The sequence below is a fragment of the Bombina bombina genome, chromosome 4, assembly GCF_027579735.1.
Source record: "Bombina bombina isolate aBomBom1 chromosome 4, aBomBom1.pri, whole genome shotgun sequence".
NCBI classification, from domain to species: Eukaryota; Metazoa; Chordata; class Amphibia; order Anura; family Bombinatoridae; genus Bombina; species Bombina bombina.
In genome coordinates, this window is record NC_069502.1 from 566,144,814 (window position 1) to 566,167,827 (window position 23,014).

The window sequence follows — 23,014 nt, forward strand, 5'->3', positions numbered from 1 at the left end:
AATTATTTTTATGAATGAAAGTGCCCATCTTTTTATTAATAATTATACATAATATGGCTTCAATAGCCAATGTTTACAATCACTTTAAAAAAAAGTCTTGTGAAACTTAATAAAAAATTGCATCAAGGTCTCTTTTTATAAGCCTTGCTTCTGAGGCAAGTGGGAGAGTTGCTGGGAGGCTAAAGTCAAAAGAGAAGTATATCTATTTATAGAATTCTGCATATTGATTTTTTTATATTTTGATAATTGTCTATATTTGTTGATTTTGTGTAGCTAAGTGGTCTCAAAGTACTGGCCCTCCCTTATTTATTATGTAAATTATTAATCTGGCCCCATTAGAGGTATAACAGGTTGATGTTCTATATAGGAACTCACAATATAAATATAAAGACAAGCATGTATTGTCCAGTGTAGGCTCCCATTATGCACTGCTTGGATAAATAACACTTTTCCTTCCAGTGGCATGGAGAGTCCACTAATCCATTCTAATTACTAGTGGAAATTCATCTCCTGGCCACCAGGAGGATGCAAAGAACACGTCAAAAAACCTCAGATGTAACCCCACTCTGGTCAAAAAACTCAGATGTAACCCCACTCTGGTATACAAATTATTTTTAAAACATCATCTATGCAGACATCCCAACCTGCAAAAACTTATTTCAGGTAGGTGGGTTCAACCGCTACTGCACCGCCGCCCCCCCCCCTCCAAGTTATATATTGGACACCTTGAAACCCTAAATAAGATAGACTTATCATTAAATTAGCTTCCCACTTAAGTCAAATTAAAAAAAAAGTAGCTTTATTGCACAACCACTTACAACAAACCTATTTTCCAGTGATCGTACGCTTGTTGAATGCTTAAATATTTTAGAATACAAAGTTTAATTACGTGCAGTAAATAAGGTACTATTAGTGTTTTTATTTTATTAGAATAAGTGGGGGCTTTTTGGTTACTGGTGCATGCTTTGAGGGTTCTATAACGTCTCAGCAACTAAAGGCATTCCTTAAAGAAACACTTTCCCGGATTTGGGCCACATTGGATCATGGTACTTGAAGTTTCAGAGAGATTGCAATCAATTTGCTGGCATTAGCGAGCCGCTATTACAATCAGGGAGAGTCGGGATGTCTTATCTATGTAAGGCAAAAGAATTAGGGATAATAAATGACAAAGAATATTATTTCCTTTTCCCAGTAGACCCTATTATACCCACACTATATGCCTTCCTAAGATTCACAAGTCCATTGAGAATCCCCTGTGAAGGCCGATAATTTCTGGTTTTAACTCACTCACCTCAAATTTATCGGGTAATATAGATAGATATCTTCAAAAATACATGACCCAACTTCCATCATACTTGAGAGACTCTACAAATCTACATATTCTTTTGAACAATATTAAATGGGAACAAGACACTATACTAGTCACGTGTGATGTACAGTCTCTATATACTTGTATCAAGCATGACGATGGCATTAAATCTGTGGATAAATTTATAAGCACTGATACTGATAACAAAACTGAACAAAAAAACGTTATTCTAGATGGCATAAGATTCATACTGACACATAACTTTTTATATAAGAACATACATTCTATGAACAGATTTGCAGGACAGTGATGTGTACAAAATTTGCACCCAGTTACGCAAATCTGTTCATGGGTATGTGGGAATCAGAATTCCTCGAATCAACTCCATTCAAAAATAACTTCATCATGTAGAAAAGATACATAGATGATATCTTCTTCATTTGGCAAGGCAGTGAGAGTGATTTATCTATATGCATAGATCAAATGAATATAAACAATATCAATTTGAAATTTACGGAAGAATTTAGCACAAAGTGCATTATTTAGACATAGAAATCAAAATAGAGAACAATGAAATCAATACCAGAACCTATTTTAAAGAAGTCAACTCAAATAACTTTATCCATGAGACTAGTTGCCATTTATATAGGTGGAAACATAAGATACCTAAGGGACAATTTCGTAGAATAAGACAAAACTGTAAAAGATTTTTATACCATTCATAACAGAATATAGTCAGGATAGAAGGGACTTGGAGAAGATCATCAAGAAGCATTGGGTGGTGTTAAAAGCAGACCCCCACATAGGAAGTAGGTAAAAGAGCTGAAATCTTTGGGGCAATGCCCCAGAAAAGGCAATTTTAAGGGCCATTGGTAGTTTATTGTAGTCTAGGGTTTTTTTTATTTTGGGGGGGCTTTTTTATTTTGATAATTTGTTTCTTATTTTTTGTAATTTAGTGGGGGGTTTTTAATGCAATTTAGTTATTTATATTTTTAGTAATTTTAGTGTTTATTTTTTTTTTGTAATGTTAGGTTTTAGTGTAAGGCAGGTTTTATGTCACAGGTAAGTTTGTATTTATTTTAACTAGGTAGTTAGTAAATAGTTAATAACCATTTACTAACTAGTCTACCTAGTTAAAATAAATACAGACTTGCCTGTGAAATAAAAATAAAACCTAAGCTAGCTACAATATAACTATTAGTAGCTAGCTAGTATATTGTAGCTAGCTTAGGATTATTTCACAGGTAAGTATGTATTTAGTTTTAAACAGGTATTATTTAGTTAATATTTGTAACTTTAGTTTAGCTCTATTTTAATTATGTTAAAGTTAGGGGGGGTTAAGTCATTGATATACAAGAGTGTTTTAGATCAATAAATATCCAGATCTGATCGATTGATCTATATTGTTTTATAGTTTGATTGTTATATTTATAGTAGTCACACTGATGACTCCATTGAATGTTTTATATGAACTAATTTTATATTGAATAAACCTATTTTATTATTATTATACATTTATATCAGATTATTTTTTATATATATATATATATATATATATATATATATAGCCCTATACTAAAACATTTATTATTCTCCATTCAGTTTGTATATGCTCTGATAGAGCTTTCTTCACCTACACCACCTAGGGGTCGATTTATCAAGCAGCAAATGCTGCTTCCGACCCACTCTGCTTCAGTTCCGCCTGAAGCGTAAGTTATGAAGCAGCCGTCCTAAGACCACTGCTCCTTAACTCGTCCACCACCTCTGAGAAGGCGGACAGCAATCAGCCCGATCGAATATGATTGGGTTGATTGACACCCCCTGCTAGAAGCCAATTGGCTGTGAATCTGCAGGGGGCGGTATTGCACCAGCAGTTCACAAGCTATAGCGGATCATGTCTGTCCACACCATGATAAATTTACCCACTAGTCCTTTTCTGCTTTTTCCGTTCTCGAGGGGAACTTTTTTGTTTAGGAAGCATACAAACACCTAGGGCAGGAAATAGAATCTCTTGGTGCAAAGAACACCCCTGCAAAGCTTTAAGCATCCTCCCACTTCCCACAAACCCCCAGTCATTCTCTGCCTTTGTACATCATGGAGGTCTGTAGATAATTAATCCTTTTATGGGCAGTTTCCTGCAAGCAAGAATTGGGGCTATGCTGTGTCCATGTAATCCTCTTTAATAAGAGTTATGGTGGCTATTAGCTGTTGGAAGTTGGTGGGGTAGTCCTTGCTTTTCTTCCAATATTTATGCTAACCCCTATATAGAAAAACAGGGTTGGTTACTCTGCTTTTCTTTTACTTCAGGTCTCTGTCAGAGGTCGGCTGAGTCTGTCATACCTGAGAAGCTGTTCCTGCCCTGCAGCTGTAATCCACAGATAAGTGCTTTTTGCCTTCTATGTTAGAAGGATTTGGCGCTTTTGGGAGTTAACTCCTTCAGGTGGATTTTAAGGGGACTTTATATCCCTTCAGGATGGGATATCATTTTGGGCAGAAGAAACAGGGCACTGTACTGCTCATGGGAGATTTATTAGGAGTTTAAACATTCTCCTTCATTTTTTCTTAGGCTGGCTGTAAAACTCTTGAGAAAACTTTCAACTCTTGGGAGGATCACAACTGCAGATGAAAAAATATATATTTGTATCACCAAGACAATTGGGCTATTATGACAGCATAGACCAAGCAGTCTGAGGTGAAATATAATAAACTTAGGTAAGTTGCTGTTAATGCAAGCACAGCAAATCAAAGCACACTGATTTCTCAGATCTGTTATTGCCTCACAGATAGGAATCAGTGTAGAATTGCAAGTAATTATAAAAGTCTTTTATAGTCACTAATAAGCAACCCTAAACTTCCTTTATATACCTGCCTGCAATGAATTGAGAGATTATGCAGGAGTGGTTGTTTGTACAAAAAAGAAGACAGAGAGAAGCTTGATGTTTCTAGTTGTACTGTCTTTTTAAATAGCACACCGGAGCAGGTCTTGTGAATAAGCAAGTAAGTTGAAAGGAGCACAAAGTTTGTATAAGCAGAGTAGAGCTTTAGTTGTTATGGCTGTATATATATATGCAGTTAAATGGAAAGCAGATTCTATTTAAGCAATGCACTCTGTGCTGTTAAGCTCAAGATGTAATGTGAACTTAAAACAGATAAATAGACCTTACTTTACAAAGGTAGTCTCCCAGGCTTGTCTGTGTAATGCAGCAGGGAATGCACACAGCTTGAACTCCAGGCAGGCTGACAGGTTTAGTTCAGTACTTCAGTAGAAATAAATGAAGCTTGTAATTTTGCAAAGCAATGATGTCCGTTTGCAAACAGGTAGCAGAAGTGCAATGAATCCAATTAGGAAGGATCAAGAAAGGAGTCTGAAATGAAGCCTTAATTTCCAAGTAGCAGGAACAAACAAAGAAACTTTGAAACAGTACTATCTGCAATAACTAAGCACCTGTTTAATGTCAGGTGATCCCTTAAGTAAAGGGAAAGGTAAAACCATGTGAGGTGGAAATGGAAGGAGAGATGCAAAACACGGAGTGGAATCCTCACGTAAGCCCCCCTTCAAGCAAGCCGATCCTTGGCTTGATGCTTAGGTATGTGTGGGTAACGCCTGTGGAAACGAGAAAGCAGCCTAGGGGCGTTGATATGAGTGTAAGGTTCCCAACTATCCTCATCTGGTGAGTAGCCCTTCCACCTCACTAGATATTGTAACTGGCCATTGCATATTCTAGAGTCCAGAAGGTCCAGAACCTCAAAGGAGTCATCATCAAGAGGTACCGGCTGAGGAGGGAGTATAGTCTTCGTTGTTGAAGAACTGGCAGGTTTTAGCAGGGAGACATGGAAAGTGGAATGAATGGGTAACGTAGATGGAAGATCCAAAGTAACAGCGTTGGAATTGATGACCTGAGTGATGGTAAACGGACCTATAAATAATCCGGCTAATTTTTTGTTAGGAACAGGTATTTTAATGTTCTTCGTTGAGAGCCAGACTTTATCACCCACAGCATATTCTGGATACGGTCTTCTACGAAGATCGTAATATTTCTTTTGAGTAGCTTGTACATTTTGGATGTTTTGATGTAAGAAGTGGAAGTTCTCAGCGATTTTTTGTAATAGATCGTCTACTGAAGGAGATTTAGGAACCAGTGTGTCTTGTATGGAGAAAGTTGGATGATAGGCATAGTTAGCAAAAAACGGGGAGAGATTGGTTGAACTAAGTTTGCTATTGTTGTATGCGAATTCTGCCATGTAAAGATATTGGGCCCACTCTGTTTCCTGGTAGGAACAGTAGCAGCGGATGTACTGCTCTAGCCATTGGTTTAGACGTTCAGTCTGGCCGTTGGTCTGAGGATGAAAAGCTGTACTCAAACAATGATCTATCTGTAGATGTTGAGAGAGGGACTTCCAAAATTTTGAAGTGAACTGGACACCTCGGTCTGTTGTTATGATATGAGGAATCCCATGGAAGCGTACAACAGAATTCAGGAAAAGCAGAGCGGTTTCGCTAGGAGTGGGAATCTTTTGGTACGGGATGAACAGAGCCATTTTGGTGAGGATATCTGTGACAACCAGAATGGTGTTGTATCCAGAACTCAAAGGACGTTCGACAATGAAATCCAATCCTATATGGACCCAAGGTCTTTCATGGATATCCAACTGTATGAGGTGACCATAGGGTTTGTTCTTGTCCCTCTTGGAAGTGATGCATATCATGCAGTTTTGAATGTAATCATGGACCGAATCAACCAGGTTTGGCCACCAATAATTTCTTGCCAGTAGATCTGTGGTCCTTTTAATACCTGAGTGACCCAGTAATGGAGGATCATGATGTTGTTTGATTACCTCATTTCTGAGAACTTCTGGGATATATAATTTGGAGTCATGATAGTAAAGATCATTTTTGAGTGAAAGAGCATGGTGGCGAATCAGTTTATCAGATTGTAGAGCAGTTTGGAGTTGTAACTTGAATGTGGGCATCAAACCTAGGAATTTATCCGCAGGTATCATTGAAGTGGTTTCTTGGATATTCAGTGGTCTGGGATCTCTCCTGGAGAGTGCGTCGGCTTTGCCATTTTTAGAACCGGGTCTGTATACGATCAGGAAGTAAAATCTACTGAAGTACAGACTCCATCTCACCTGTCTGCTGGAGAGTGTTTTGTTCTTCTGAAGGAATTCCAGGTTACGATGGTCAGTGTAGATAATTATTGGTTGTACCGTGCCTTCCAAGAGATGCCTCCAAGTGTCAAATGCTAGTTTAATTGCAAGTAGTTCTTTTTCTCCGATGGAGTAATTTATTTCAGCTGGAGAAAGTAATTTGGAATAAAAGGCGACCGGATGAAGCGGTTGTGTGAGACTTTTCCTTTGTGAAAGAATGGCTCCTAGGGCATAGTCTGATGAGTCAACCTCAAGCACGAACTGAAGGGAAGGGTCTGGAAACTGTAGAATAGGTGCAGAGGTAAATGAACTTTTGAGATTGTTAAAAGCTTCATTAGCTGAGGTGTCCCAACGAAAAGGTATGCAAGTGCTGGTAAGTCTTGAGAGAGGTTTTATTTTCTGAGAGAAATTTTTAATGAATTTGCGGTAATAGTTACTGAAGCCGAGGAAGCATTGTAGCTCCTTTCTATTAGTAGGTTTCTGACAGATTCGACCTTGTTTTCTTGCATTTGAATACCCTTAGGTCCAATGGTATATCCAAGGAAGTCTATTTGTGTGGTGTGAAACGCACACTTTTCTAATTTTGCGTACAATCTGTCAACTTGGAGTCTTGAGAGCACCCAGCTGACATGTTTCACGTGATCTTCCATGGTGTTTGAGTATATAAGGATGTCATCCAAATACACGACGGCACAGATGTCAAGCAGGTTGTGGAAGACATCATTCACGATGTACTGGAAGGTGGCTGGAGTGTTGGTGAGTCCAAAAGGCATCACTAAATACTCAGAGGCCATATCGGGTTCGAAATGCGGTCAGCCACTCATCACCCTCTTATACGGACTAGATTGTAAGCCCCTCTTAGATCAAGTTTAGTAAAGATCTTTGCATGTTGAAGACGCTTGATGAGTTCAGGGATGAGGGGTAGAGGGTAGCGATTTTTTTTATTGTTATTTTGTTTAACTCCCTGAAATCTATGATGGGTCGAAGTGAGTTAACTTTGTTTCTAGCAAAGAAAAAAACAGCAGCTGCTGGTGAGACAGAAGGACGACTAAAACCTTTTTTTAAATTTTCATCGAGGTAAGTTTTAAGGTGGTTCAACTCTGGTTGACAGAGAGGATATAAATGGCCAAAAGGAGGTGTGGTGCCAGGTTTTAGGTCAATAGGGCAATCGTAGGAACGATGGGGTGGTAAGGTCTCTGCCTCATTTTTACTGAATACTTCTGTAAACTTTTTGTAAACCTGAGCAATCATGGGTTCTTCAGTCAAGTGTAATAAAGTAGTCAAATGAAAACAGGTTTGTTGGCAATAATCAGAATTGAAAGTGATGTCCAATGAACTCCAGGTGATAGTCGGTTCGTGTAAACAAAGTCATTGCAGGCCAAGGACTATAGGAAAGAGTGGTGAGGTGATAACATCGAAACTAATATATTCTTGATGAGAATTAAGAGTGGTTACTAAAATGGGAACAGTGTGGTGTGTGATAGGTCCAGAGGAAATCTCGGAGCCGTCCACTACACGAATAAAAACTGGAGTCAGTTTTTTAATGAGAGGAATTTTATTAAGTGTAACAATAGATGTATCTATATAGTTCTCCTGTGCCCCTGTATCAATTATGGCCTCTTTCTTCAGTTGCTTGCAGTCCCACTGTAAAGAGAGGGGTAGAATGCAGTGAATAGGATTGTTAAGCGCAATTAAAGAAGTCAAATTTGGAGATGACTTACGGTTTTTGTTCTTGCGAATAGAAGGATAATCTCATAGAGAGTGGGCAGTAGAACCGCAATATATACAGAGGCCCTTAGATTTACGTCTAAATCTTTCTTCTGAGGAGAGAGGGCCACGGATAAAACCTATTTCCATAGCCTCTGGGCTACTGGTGGATGAATGGGCATGATGGGTAGCCTGGATTGGTTGGATAGGTTTCTTATAAGGGGAATCAGCATAATGTCGTTCCGACTTTCTCTCTCTTAGTCGTCTATCGATTTGCATGACCAATCTCATAAGGGCTTCCAGGGAATTAGGGAGGTCAGTACGAGCGAGTTCATCTTTAACCTGGTAAGAGAGACCTAATCTGAATTGACTTTTCAGGGCAGCTGCATTCCATTGGGAGTCAATTGCATGCTGTTTAAACTCAGTGATGTAGGTCTTAACCGGTCGATTGCCTTGTCTAAACTTCCGTAGTTTATTATCAGCAGTATGTTGAAGGTTAGAATCCGTATATAACTCATCCATGACAGCTAGGAAGGACTGTAGAGAGGAGAGTATTGGGCTGTTGGACTCAAACAAGGTATCCACCCATATGCGGGGTTCACCACGTAAATAACTGATCATTGTTAACACTTTGTTATCATTGGGATAAGTGATAGGCTTCAAATTGAAGGTGAGAACACAGGCATTCCTAAATTGCCAATATGAATGTCTATCTCCATTAAACAAATCTGGAGGTGCTATAATAGGTTCAGTTGTAGCCTGCACAGCAGCTGGTTTGCTAGTAACTGTATCCTTTATAACTTTCCTTAGTGTTTCATTTTCGACTTTTAATTCTCTCAGACCCTGGCTGAGATCATCCACCCCTTGTGACAGGTTATAAACAATATTTGGGAAATCTGCTGGATCCATAATCAATAGGCATAGTTATTCTGTAAAACTCTTGAGAAAACTTAGGTTTCAACTCTTGGGAGGATCACAACTGCAGATGAAAAAAAATATATTTGTATCACCAAGACAATTGGGCTATTATGACAGCATAGACCAAGCAGTCTGAGGTGAAATATAATAAACTTAAGTTTCTGTTAATGCAAGCACAGCAAATCAAAGCACACTGATTTCTCAGATCTGTTATTGCCTCACAGATAGGAATCAGTGTAGAATTGCAAGTAATTATAAAAGTCTTTTATGGTCACTAATAAGCAACACTAAACTTCCTTTATGTACCTGTCTGCAATAAATTGAGAGATTATGCAGGAGCGGTTGTTTGTACAAAAAAGAAGAGGGAGAGCATCTTGATGTTTCTATTTGTACTGTCTCTTTAAATAGCACACCGGGGCAGGTCTTGTGAATAAGCAAGTAAGTTGAAAGGAGCACAAAGTTTGTATAAGCAGAGTAGAGCTTTAGTTGTTATGGCTGTATATATATGCAGTTAAATGGAAAGCAGAGTCTATTTAAGCAAAGCACTCTGTGCTGTTAAGCTCAAAATGTAATGTGAGCTTAAAACAGATAAATAGTCTTTACTTTACAAAGGTAGTCTCCCAGGCTTGTCTGTGTAATGCAGCAGGGAATGCACACAGCTTGAACTCCAGGTAGGCTGACAGGTTTAGTTCAGTACTTCAGTAGAAATAAAGGAAGCTTATAATTTTGCAAAGCAATGATATCCGTTTGCAAACAGGTAGCAGAAGTGCAATGAATCCAATTAGGAAGGATCAAGAAAGGAGTCTGAAATGAAGGCTTAATTTCCAAGTAGCAGGAACAAACAAAGAAACTGTGAAACAGTACCATCTGCAATAACTAAGCACTTGTTTAATGTCAGGTGACCCCTTAAGTAAAGGGAAAGATAAAACCATGTGATGTGGAAATGGAAGGAGAGATGCAAAACACGGAGTGGAATCCTCACACTGGCTCTTGAAGGGTTAATAGCAGGAGTTGGGCTTTTATTAAGAACGATAAGCCCTTATGTGTTTTTTTTTTTGTGTGTGTCACAGTTGTAACAGAGTTTGTGTATAGTAATAGCGGTTCTCAGTATCTGAAAATAACCGCTTTCACTTTGTAACTTCTTGTGTGGGGATTTCAGCGTGCTTTTCCTCTCCTGTGGCGCATCTAAAATTACTTGCGGTCACTTGACCGCACGGCTTCTCTTCTGGAGTCTCTCAGTCGCAATCTTCAGTTGGTCTGAGGAACGGAGTGTCTTCAGTTAAGGTCTTGGAGGATTTATTCCTTTACCAACCATATACCAATTATTTTCACCTTTACCTATACCTTAACTTACTTAGCTTATCTATGAACTAAAAATAAAGACACGGACACAGTTGTAATGATGAAATATGGTAAGGTCACGTATTTAATTAAGTTAATTGAATTTTGCCATTTCTGGCTTTAAGCTTTGGAGAGCAAAATTCAGCCATATCATAAATCCCAAAAATCCAAACCAAAAAATGCCACAGCATTAACAAGAATTTTGGGACCCACTTATCGTGGGGTGGACCACAAATACCCCCGTGGCAGAGCAGGAGGGGGGAAGGAGAACCCACGGCATAGTCCACCCAATAGATAGACCACCGGATCACCCCTCAGCCGAGTATGCTGCGGGATCCTCCCACCCTCTCACTGTCCTGTCCACGTGCCGGACCCAAACTTCATCGCCACAAAAGAGCCCCTCTTTCTGCCATATATTACCAACATTTCATGACCTTTCCTTACCTCTACCAATTCCTGTAACATCCTCTTGATGTCCATCAGCAATTGGTCATTTCCTTTGTCTGTTAAGTGTACCCCATCGCGTCGGAATATATCCTCCCTTTTCGATGCTATCAGTGGATGCTCTATAAGTCTGCCCCCTATTTCCCTCATCATCTTTGCTGCTTCCTACAGTCCATCCCTGCATGCGCTCCGCTACAATATCTGCAAACGTGCTTAAATTTACATGTGCCCCCTCTATCGCAGGGGGGCTCAACATTCCTTTGTTTCTGACTTAATGCCCTTATTAAAATTAAAGTTTGCGCTTCTGCCCCCCTGTGTATCCTGCACCTTCATTAACCTCTTGTACATGTCTACGATTTTGACTCCAAACCTCTTCCATCCCTTGTCTCCCAGCTGCAGGTTACCCCTTCTGAACTCTGCATCGTAGTCCTTCAATGCAAACCCCCCGTATGTTGTGTAAAACTCAGTAATTAGATGAATGTATCTTAACATACCCTTTACCTTCCCCGGGTTAGCTGAAATGAAGCACTCTGCATATATTAATATCCCTTTTATCCATTCCGTAAAGGACTGCTTAATCTTTTTCCCTTTTACCTAGTGTTAAGTTAGGCATCAATAATTTATGAATATCAATAAATAAATTAATATGCAACCGAATTACAACATTAATATTTTTTAGTTCTTGGTTTTATGGTCGAATATGTGGAAGAAAAACACACGAAACAGTATAATATCAATTAACAATTTACTTGGCAATCCATATTAAAAGTTAATACAATAAAACAATACTAGTACAAAAGACAGAAACAATACTCAACACAGTGATAACATATTACAATACAATAAAAACAAACAAGAATCAAAACAATACTCACAACAGTACAAATTCTAATCTACAGGGCCCCGCCTGCCTGCTGGGCCCAGCATCAACTCCAGTCTTTACTCCTTGCTGGCTCATGGTGGAAAGTGCCAAACCTTTTCAAAGTTCCCCAATTTACTCTCAACATGGGAGGTACTATATCAGGTAGGCTGGTCTATGATGTCACTGCCTGGAAATGAATTCTACACACTGCCCCCAGTGGACCCTCTAGCAAATTGCATAATTATGCTTAATTTATGACATAAATCATTAGTGAATAATCAATACAAACCACCCTTTGACTTATGTCATAAACAAGCATTTATAAAACATTTACCTCTCAACTCTCCCCAGTTTTCACCATTACCTGCCCCACAACAAAACCCATTATTCCATAGAACAATAGACATTTACCCTTAATAGCTGTTTCTATTACATACGCTTATTGAAATACACCAGAAAGTTATTACATATTATCTGCCCTTTCAAACTTACACAATTGAGCACATGCCTCACCAGTTGGAAACCTTAACGCCTAAAATAGGCACGTGCCCACCCTTACAATCATGAAACAACTGAAACCCATTTTTTATTTTTTTTTTTTTTAATTGTAATAAGCCAAATGATATTGTATTCATGTGAGGATGTGAGGTGGAGCTTAATATAATAGACACAACAACCGAATAGCACCTCTAAATCATGACACTGTTGGACAATCACTGGAACTGGACTCCTGTAGCCTATGGTTGGTCTGTGTGCCTGATATTTCCTAAACTTTAAATCCCGGGAAACTGGATCTGGAACAGTTTTTAAAGTCTCCAAGAACTTGACAAACGGAGACAGATGAGAGAAATAATTTGCACAAAGAAGAAGGATGTTGGATAACAGTTCGTGTGTGCAGGGACTATTCTGTGTTTTGTGGTCATAGATTTTTCTTCATTTCCTTTACCACCTTCACGTAACACAGGCTCCTGCTCCTTTTTTTGTTACCTTCTCCCATTACTCTCAGCTGCAGTTCTTGTTCTCACAATAAAAGATGAGCTTGGTGTCCAAAGGTGTGGCTTCTTCTTATGGCTCCCGAGGGGCAATAAAATTCCCATTGCTGAAAAGTTCTTAAATGAAATAACACAGGCATTGACGTGCACAGACAGAAACAGCAGATAAATGTGCACATACAGAAACAGCAGATAAAATCCTCTTGCTGGAAAGTTCTTGAACACAGACAATGATGGTCGACTGATCACTTTGTGCCAATTATCACAAGTTACTATTTGGTTGTGGTGTCTTAAGTATATTTTACCCTATGGAGATAGATAAAATACCTACAACATATCTCCTGAGAATTGTCTCTATACATCCACGCCACTCCTAATTCACTGATAAACACAATATCAGCAGAGTCGTCACAGATTAAACTGGAAATCAAACTTATCTTGTTGGGACTGTTAACTAAACCCCAAATAAAACAAAAAAATTAATCACCCTTACTATTAACACATATGTTATTTAACCAAAATGCCTACTCTCTCTTATTCCTCTTAACTCCAAGTTGCTGTCTCCATGCTGACATTCTAATACCTTGTAATGATAGTGGTATGCATTGCAATCCTTCCTACTTAGTTCTAAATGCAAACCCAAAAGGGATAAATGCAACCAATTAATAGCCCAACCAGAATAAAAAAGGTAAAAAACCCTCACCCATTCACCTACTAAATAACTTTGTATAAGTCACCTTAATTAAAGAAGCATTGTGCAACTGTCATTAACTTATAAGAGGTATGCATGAGATCATAGTATACGCATGTTAAATGCAATGCAATAATATAAAACACATTAGATCAGAATTTAAACAATAGTCTTCTTCTTGGATTGGATCGTAACCATGTTCCCGTTTTCACCTCTGTTATATCTAAAAGGAAAGAGCACAGGTCATAATTACCTTCCCGGTCATTTACAGCATACAAGATCCAACACTAGCAAGTATGTATATATAATTATATAATTATTCTGGCAACTTAAACTACCAGCTTGTAGCTACTTTCTCCTCCCTATTTAACATACAGAGTTATAAATATCTCTCCACCCCTCAGGATTTGGGCATTATCCACTATTCTTGCACAGGGACTTATGGTTTCCTCTACTTCTGCCCTCCCGCTAGGCTAGTGACTGCCCCATAAACTAAACCACAAATGTTCCTATATCATCGGGTTGAAGGCTGTAGCCACTACCCTTGCACAGGGACTAATGGGGATGGGGTCATTTTCCTACCTTTTGCCTTCCCCACATTAATTTTTATAGAGGAGCAAACATGCAGCTTACCTCTTCCAGCTCGTTTAAGGGCTATGGACCAATATGTCTTCAATTCCAAAAAGAAATCACATAACAGCTATGGGCATGCTTTCCATCTCCACCCTTACCTGGACATGTCAAATTTTTATAGAGGAGCAAACATGCAGCTTACCTCTTCCAGCTCGTTTAAGGGCTATGGACCAATATGTCTTCAATTCCAAAAAGAAATCACATAACAGCTATGGGCATGCTTTCCATCTCCACCCTTACCTGGACACGTCAAATTTAGAAATGCAGAACATACAGCATTTCTTTCCGGATCAGTAAAGGATTATGGGCCAATATGTCTCAATGACAGCTATGGGTATGCTTCCCATCTTTTAATCCTACCGGACATATAAAGTTAGTGAAGTGAACTACAAATCCTCTTCCAACTCTGTTAAAGGTTATAGGCCATTATGCCTGCAATTCAAACAACCCCACCACAACCATTGGATAAGTTCCTCAATCTTTCAGACTTTTTGCCTGGACATGTATCCGCAACTCTTAGAGTGCTTCATACTAAACCTCACGGCAAAGGGTCTGCACAGGCATTCTGCTACTTAAAATGGACAGTCTAGTCAAAATTAAATTTTCAGTATTTCAATAGGGCATGCAATTTTTAAACAACTTTCCAACTGACTTTTATCATTATATTTTGCTTTGTTCACTCGGTGGTATTTTTCAAAAGCTAAACCTAGGTAGGCTCAAACTGGTTTCTAAACCATTGAAAACCGCCTCTTAGCTCAGAGCATTTTGAAAGTTTTTCCCAGTTGGAACATTGTGCTTGCTCCCGCTGAGTTATTTAGGAGTCTGCACTGATTGGCTAAACTGCATGTCTGTCCAAAGCACTGAGATAAGGGGGCAGTATTGCAGAGACTTCGATACAAAGTAATCACAGAGGTAAAACATATATTTATATAACTGTGTTGGTTATACAAAACAGAGGAATGGGTAATAAAGGGATTATCTAACTTTTTAAACAATAAAAATTCTGGTGTAGACTGTCCCTTTAACTTAAGTTACCATTTCCACTGTAACTCCTTGGTCCTGGATGTTAAAACTGAAAGACATACTCCATACAATGGTTACTTTAGGCATATCATTGTAATGTCTTACAGATAAGACCACTCAATGTAACAAAAGAAAGCTGCTAGCTGAGGTGTACACTATATCTTAACACAATGGCTTTGCACACATCCTCTGTTAAAAGGATGGTCTTTATCTCGCTAGTCATCATTATATATTTTATATAAACATACTACACTGCATTTTATTAAATGTTAACTCTACTAAACTTTCCTTTTTCTTCCTGTAAAAAACAGAGAAAATAATTAATAAGAACACAAACCAAAAAAAATAAAAATGGTGATTCTAGCTAAATAACACAGATTTAAACCAAATCTGTGTTTTTCATTATGGAGGCAGGAAAAACAAAAACTAGTTTAACCAGTTTCAATGTGAACTGCTAAAGGTCTTTTCATATGTAAATTACACTAGGCCTCAACACACACCATGTGGCTACCAAATGGTCAGTCAGTGGCACAAAATAAAAGGCTTCTAAAAAACATCAACAATTTAAATAGAAAATCACAATAATTAATTTCTATCTCCTACATCAATAAACATAATAATATTAAACTTTCTGTATACAGGTTTTGCATATTGATTCACTCATTTGATATATCTTTGCACAGGCAGAAATAATAAAAACTGGGGACAATGCATCATCTATTCTTTCATTCATTCATCTACAAAGACACACAAGTTACTGTAACTTTTAAAGCCAGACATTTGTATTTTCTCCAATATTCAAGCATAACCCCACTTCTGGTACCAAATGTTAAGTTAGGCATCAATAATTTATGAATATCAATAAATAAATTAATATGCAACCGAATTACAACATTAATATTTTTTAGTTCTTGGTTTTATGGTCAAATATGTGGAAGAAAAACACACGAAACAGTATAATATCAATTGACAATTTACTTGGCAATCCATATTAAAAGTTAATACAATAAAACAATACTAGTACAAAAGACAGAAACAATACTCAACACAGTGATAACATATTACAATACAATAAAAACAAACAAGAATCAAAACAATACTCACAACAGTACAAATTCTAATCTACAGGGCCCCGCCTGCCTGCTGGGCCCAGCATCAACTCCAGTCTTTACTCCTTGCTGGCTCATGGTGGAAAGTGCCAAACCTTTTCAAAGTTCCCCAATTTACTCTCAACATGGGAGGTACTATATCAGGTAGGCTGGTCTATGATGTCACTGCCTGGAAATGAATTCTACACACTGCCCCCAGTGGACCCTCTAGCAAATTGCGTAATTATGCTTAATTTATGACATAAATCATTAGTGAATAATCAATACACCTAGTCTCCTCTGGACTTTAACGCCACAGCTTCTCTAGTGATATTGAATATACCCACATACTTTCCTTTCTGCGCCCTAATGATTATTTTTGCCTTCAGATGAGTTGTTAGTGGCAATAATAAAGCTCCCATCACCTCATTGTCCCCGTTAAACAATTCCCCTGTCTTTGCTTCCTCTTCCAAAATTACCTCTTTCCCTGCTCCTTTACCCTGATTGGCATACATTTTTTAACTATCTTTTTTTTAAATATTTTTATTTATGAACCAAAACAAATTCCAAAGATCCAATATCATACATTTACTATATTGTACAGAAAGCAAATATAGAAACCAAGCTACAAAGCCATCAGGGCACAGTATATCAAGATGAACTTACTAAATTTAAACAGAATTGGGATGATTTTTACACAACCTAAAAATAAAGATTTGAAACTACATTAACTATATTTTATACTTTTTATACATTTATCTTTGAAAGTATCTAAATCCAAAATATAGTTAGTACAAGTTAGAAATAATACAATTGTTGTTCATCCAAAGTAAGCGAATAGAAACAAAAGTACAAAAAATTATGAAGCCATAACATGAGCAAATGCCCTTGTTCAGTTTAAATAATTCTGTATTCAATCTAAATAGCCTCGATATTTAAGATTATATTAATTAATGTTGTTACATCCTATGTAATTATCTATGAAAATGTCTTGGGATTTTATTTACTTTCCCAATCCCACTCCATTTCTCCCCCTCACGTGTGAAGAAAAAAAAAAAAAAAAAAAAAAAGGAATTATTTCCTTCCTCTTTCTCTCTCCCTTCATTCCTGTAATAAAAAAAATTCTCTCTCTATTATCTACCAGTTCCCAAGTAGGACTGTTTCTGTATTCTGGAAAGGGAAGATTATGTGATTTATTTCTATGGGGGAAAATATTTTTTAAAAAATTGCCCAGTTGTTGAAAAATCTTTTGACATCCTGTTCATTCTCTATGTTTGTATACCTTTGTTCTAATATACACTGTTTTTTTAAGCAGTTTTTTACTTCAGAAAGAGATGGAATTGACTGGGTCTTCCATTTTTTACAAATTAAGTACCTTGTGGCTAATATAGCGGAAATTACAACCTTTTCACTACTTTGTTTGCCAAGTTCTTCCCTTAAGCCAAATACTATCTGAAATAATGTTAGAGAAAGAGGGGTTATTTTTAGTACGTTTTTTAACCAGTATTCTACTTTAAGCCAAAGACTCCTGACTCTCGGACAATACCATATCATGTGTAAGAAATTAGCTGCTAGATATGAACATTTGGGACATTTATAGAATCCTAAGTTGGCGCATTTGTAGCCTTTCTCCGGAGTGAAATATGCCCTGTGAAGAAATTAATTATGCGCCTCACTCCATGTAGCCGAGAGTGTATTTTGGGTAATCCTTTTAATTGAAAGTTGAAGGGTTTTTATTTCTATGTTGTTCAAAGCATTTGGTATATTCCAGTTTGCAGTCAGTTGTGTTAAAACAGAAGCACCTTTGTTGATACCTAAAAAGTAGTAGCATGGTGTAATAGACATATGGCCATTTCTGGTTAGTGTCAACCAGTCTTCAAATTTACCTATGTTCCAATTCCAACCTTTTTCCAGCGCATAATGCCTAAGTTGTAAATATGCAAAAAAATCCTTATTTGGCAAACCGAAGTCTGTGTTTAGTTCTTGAAATGATTTGATACAATGTCTTTCTTTATCTATTATTTGATAAACCTTAGTCAGGCCAGTATAGTGCCATCTTTTAAAGACATCAGAGAGAATGCCTGCTTGGAATTTAGGATTTCCTAATATCGGCAGATATGGAGAGGCTTTGCTATTTATTGAAAGGAGCTTTGCTATTTTTTGCCAGGCTTTAATCGGATTGTAGATTGTTTTAAGCTTTTTAATTTCTATCGGGATTTCTTTTAAATCAAGATGGAACAATGCGGTTAGGCCGTATGGGTAACAAACATTGGATTCTAGTTCATTATTTAAAACGTAATTATTACAGGAGATCCAGTCTGTGACTATGCGCGCAAGAAAAGAAAGATTATATAGCAATATATCAGGCAGAGCCAATCCCCCAGATTCTCTTTGTACTGAAAGTTTCCTCAAAGATATTTTTGCTCTCTTCCCCTGCCATAAAAATTGTGTAAGTGAACTGTTAATTGATCGAATATCTTTCCCTAGTAGTAATATAGGTGTATTCTGGAGAATGTAGAGTAATTTCGGGAGAAGGGGCATTTTAAATAGAGCTATTCGGCCTGATAATGATATTGGCAAATTATTCCAGTTCTTAAGTTTTTCTTTAATTACATTTAACACTGGGGGGATATTGAGTTTGTAGAGATCCTCAATTTTGACCGGGATGTGAATCCCTAGGTATTTAAAAGAGTCTGTAACCTGTCGAAGTGGTATATTTGTTACCGAGTTTTTAGTATTCCTGAGCCAAAATATCTCAGATTTCGTGTAGTTTACTTTATATCCCGAGAAGGAACCAAAGTTATCCATTATACAGAAGAGTTTCGGCATATTTAATTTAGTATTTGTCATATAGACAAGTAGGTCATCAGCATAGAGTCCGATTTTAATTTCATGATTATGAATTTTGATACCATCAAGAGCTTGTCTTATTTTGATTGCCAGAGGTTCAATGGCAATGTTGAAGAGAAGCGGGGAGAGAGGGCAGCCCTGACGCGTCCCTCTACCTATAGGGATAGAGGGAGAGAAATTATTATTTACTATCAATTTTGTAGCAGAGAAAGCATAGAGATTTCCTATAAAGTCAGTGAATTTACCTTTGATACCAAAGTGCTTTAATGAAGAGTATATATGCTCATGGATAATTGAGTCGAATGCCTTCTCTGCATCAATAGAAATGATAGCAAGATCCTGTGTGCCCTCTGCCCCGCTGCTCATATCAGACATTGCCTTATGATATTCTGTCACCACTAACACCTCCCTGATTTTTGCAGCAGAGTTTCTATTATTTAGAAACCCTGATTGGTCTGAGTGGATAATTTTTGCGAGAGCCCCTTGTAATCTAGCCGCCAATACTGCTGTTAAGATTTTATAATCAACATTGAGGAGGGCTATAGGCCTATATGATTCCTTGCTAGCGGGGTCTTTGCCTCCTTTAAGTATTAATGTTGTGTATGACTGAGAAAAGGATGGGGGAGTGGGTTTGCCGTCAATAAAAAAGCTATTAAAAAGAGTACAGATATGCGGAGTGACTTCACTGAGCATAATTTTATAGAATTCACTAGGCAGGCCATCAGGGCCAGGTGCTTTGTTTAAAGATACTTTGGATATTACTTTCTCAATCTCTTCCGCTGTGACGGGGGCATTAAGGTTATTAATGACTTCTGGAGCCAGTGTAGGATATTCAATTTTGCTCCAGAACTCATCCGATTTATTTACCTCCTTAGCTTTAGGCGCATACAATTCTTTAAAATATTCATAAAATATTGTCAAAATATCATCGGGTTTAGTGACATGTTCCCCTTTATGCTGCAATTTATCTATATTTAGTTTTTTTTTTTTTTCATTTTTGATTAGTTTAGCCAATATTCTACCTGACTTATTGCCGTATCTGTACATTCTGGCTTGGATTCTTAATTCTTTTTGTGTTTCTTGAAATAATACAAAAGCATCTCTCTCATTTTTTGCACGCAGATATTTTGCCCAATTGAGAGGAGTTCTATCCGATAGATATTGGTTGTAAGAGTTGAGCAAGAATTTATGAGATTCCTTTTCCCTTAGCCTAATTTTTTTTAGCAGAGCGGCACCGTATGCAATAATTTCCCCCCTCGTTACAGCTTTCGCTGTCTCCCAGAATATTTCAGGATTTTTAAGATGTTCCCTATTAAAATATACATACTCTTTATACTTATTTAATAGATCATTTTTAAATTTTAAATCAGATGTTAAGTAATAGGGAAAGAAGAAGCGTGATGAAGTGCAATGCGCGGGTGCTACTAGTAATTCAAGAGAGATAGGTGCATGGTCTGATATTAGTATCGGCATTATTGCCGCTTTAACACTTGTTGTTGGAATACGCTCATCAATCAGAAAGATGTCTATTCTGGACATGGTTTTATGGGCTTTTGAAAGACAGGTAAAGCTCTGAGCAGTTGGGTTTTGATTTCTCCATATGTCGTATATAGCTAGATTATGCATAATTTTTTTGTATAATTTAGTTTCTAAGTTATCTCGTTTTTGTTTACGATGTTTAGTGTCTTGTCTTAACCTGTCTAATGGGCATTGTGGTGCCATATTAAAGTCACCGGCGATAATTAAGGAACCTTCTGTATAGGATAAGAGCTTTGACTGGAGATTATTCCAATATTCTGAGTCAAACACATTTGGGCCATATGTATTACACAATGCGTACATTTTCTTGGCAATCTTTATTTTTAAAAGGACATATCTCCCCCCCGGATCGGCCACGCAATGGACAACATCTGGCTTAATTTTTTTACCTATTAATATTGCTACCCCCCTCTTTCTCTTAACACCAGCAGCAAAATATACTTCTTTAACCCAGGAGGTTTTTAATTTTAAAGTTTCCTCTGCAGACAAGTGTGTTTCCTGGATGAAGCCAATATCAGTTTGGGACTTACGTAATTGTGTAAGAATTGCCTTACGTTTAATAGGTGTAGAGATACCTCCTACATTCCATGATACTATTTTACATTTTTCTATTTTTTCCATTTAGGTGATAAGTATATCAAGATAGAGAGAAGGGGATTGAGAGAGAGAAAAAAAAAACACACCCCAGAGGGAGGTCTTTTCTTTTAAAATTATCGCACACGTGAGGGGAAGAAGTCCCACAACTCTTGTCTATCAAAGGACAAGAGTCTACCCTAGTGAAGGTCTGCATTTCTAATCATTCTTTTGCTAACTTTTAGGATTTGTTACACTCCTATGTTCTGTTGTTGGTTTAGGGAGTCAAGTGTTTTGTAAAAGTTTTCAGCCGAAGTGACTTCTTCAAACCAGTGTGATTCTTCATGTACTATGACCTTGAGTTTGTGGGGATAAATTATCATTGCTCGGAAGCCTTTTTGAATAAATTTAGAACAAACAGGGGCAAGCTCACTTCTTTTTGCTGCTGTATCAGCGGAGAAATCTTGAAACAATAAGATTGTGGCCCCTTTAAATGTAATCGACTGCTGCTTGCAATAGTACTGAAGTAATACGGTTTTGTCCTGGTAGTTTAATAATTTTGCTATAATCGGCCTAGGTCTATTTATACCTTTATTATCTGTGTAGGGGGAGCCTAACCTGTGTGCTCTCTCAACCATTATGGGTTGATGTGTGGTTGGTATTTTAAGAATTTTAGGTAATGACTCTGAAATAAAGGAGACAAGGTTCTCATTATGTTGTTCTTCTGGAAGACCAATAATTCTTATGTTGTTCCTTCTGGAACGATTCTCTAAGTCTTCTAATTTATTTTGGATTTTTTGTATATTGGTTTCTGTTGTTTCAAGTTTTGAGCTATGTAAATTTGTAAGGTCTTCCAGATCAGACACCCTTTGTTCCACTTCTTGTAGTCTAGCAGAAAACTGCTGGACTTCTTGTGTTAGCAAAAGGATATCTTGTTTTAGTTCAGTTTTTAGGGCATCGAATTTAGGAGTGAGGGCATCCGAAATACTAGTAACCAGGTTTTGGATGTTAGTTACTTCTTGTATCACTGGTACATTAGCCAATATTGGTTGTGTGTCAGTAGTACTTTCTTGTGTATTCTTCATTTTCCTATCCCTCTGTCTGGCTGTCATGGCTGGAGAAGGGGTCTTGTGTGGGGTGTGTAAAAATGTATCCATGTGCTGAAAAAAATAAATAAAAAAATGGGAGTTTATATTGTGATATAAAAAAGTGATTAGGGTGTTCTGTGGACAAGGAGAAGCCAACCAGGTGCAAGGTTAAGGAGGTACTTAAGCCTCAGGGGGGATAGTGGGGACCAAGTGGGCGGTGTGGGACAGGTGAGGGGGAGAGAGGAGAAAAAAAAAAAGGGGGGGGGGGGGGGGGAGTGAGGTGTTTATATAGAAATTATGTGGGAAGTCCAGCCATGAGAGTAAGTATAAGGGAATGTTAAATTAATAGACTTTATTCCGAAAGTTTAACCTGGTTTTTGAAAGAGTAGTTATTTAAGTCTACAGGGAGATATATATATATATATATAGGGTTCAGATTATGTGGACTGCAATATTACCCTATAGGCTAAAATAAATTGATACTTCACGCCTTTCTCAAGGATCTAAGGCAGGTGGGAGGCCTATCTTTCAGAGAACCGTGTGGGGTGTTATTTCTTTAGTTCGGTTTAGATATAAATTGTTAAAGTATAGTGCAGCTAGTTATTGCTTATTTTCTAACAAGTTGTTTCTTAGTTAACTCCAAGGAGTATATAAATGTATGTTAAGGCAGAGGGCCCTGTAGAGATATGTTTTCAGATATACCTATATATATAGCAAACATAAGCAAAAAAAAAAAACTAGCAAGGAAAAAACAGTATTCTATTACAGTTTTTTAGATCAAATCATCTCCTATATAAAAACAGCAAAT

General features: G+C 37.5%; 1 long non-coding RNA gene across 2 annotated transcripts in view; it reads left to right on the forward strand.

The window, feature by feature from the left end:
- LOC128656565 (uncharacterized) overlaps positions 1-23,014 on the forward strand; it is a 327,667-nt gene that overhangs the window by 170,070 nt on the left and 134,583 nt on the right. The gene's annotated exons all lie outside the window — the stretch shown is intronic.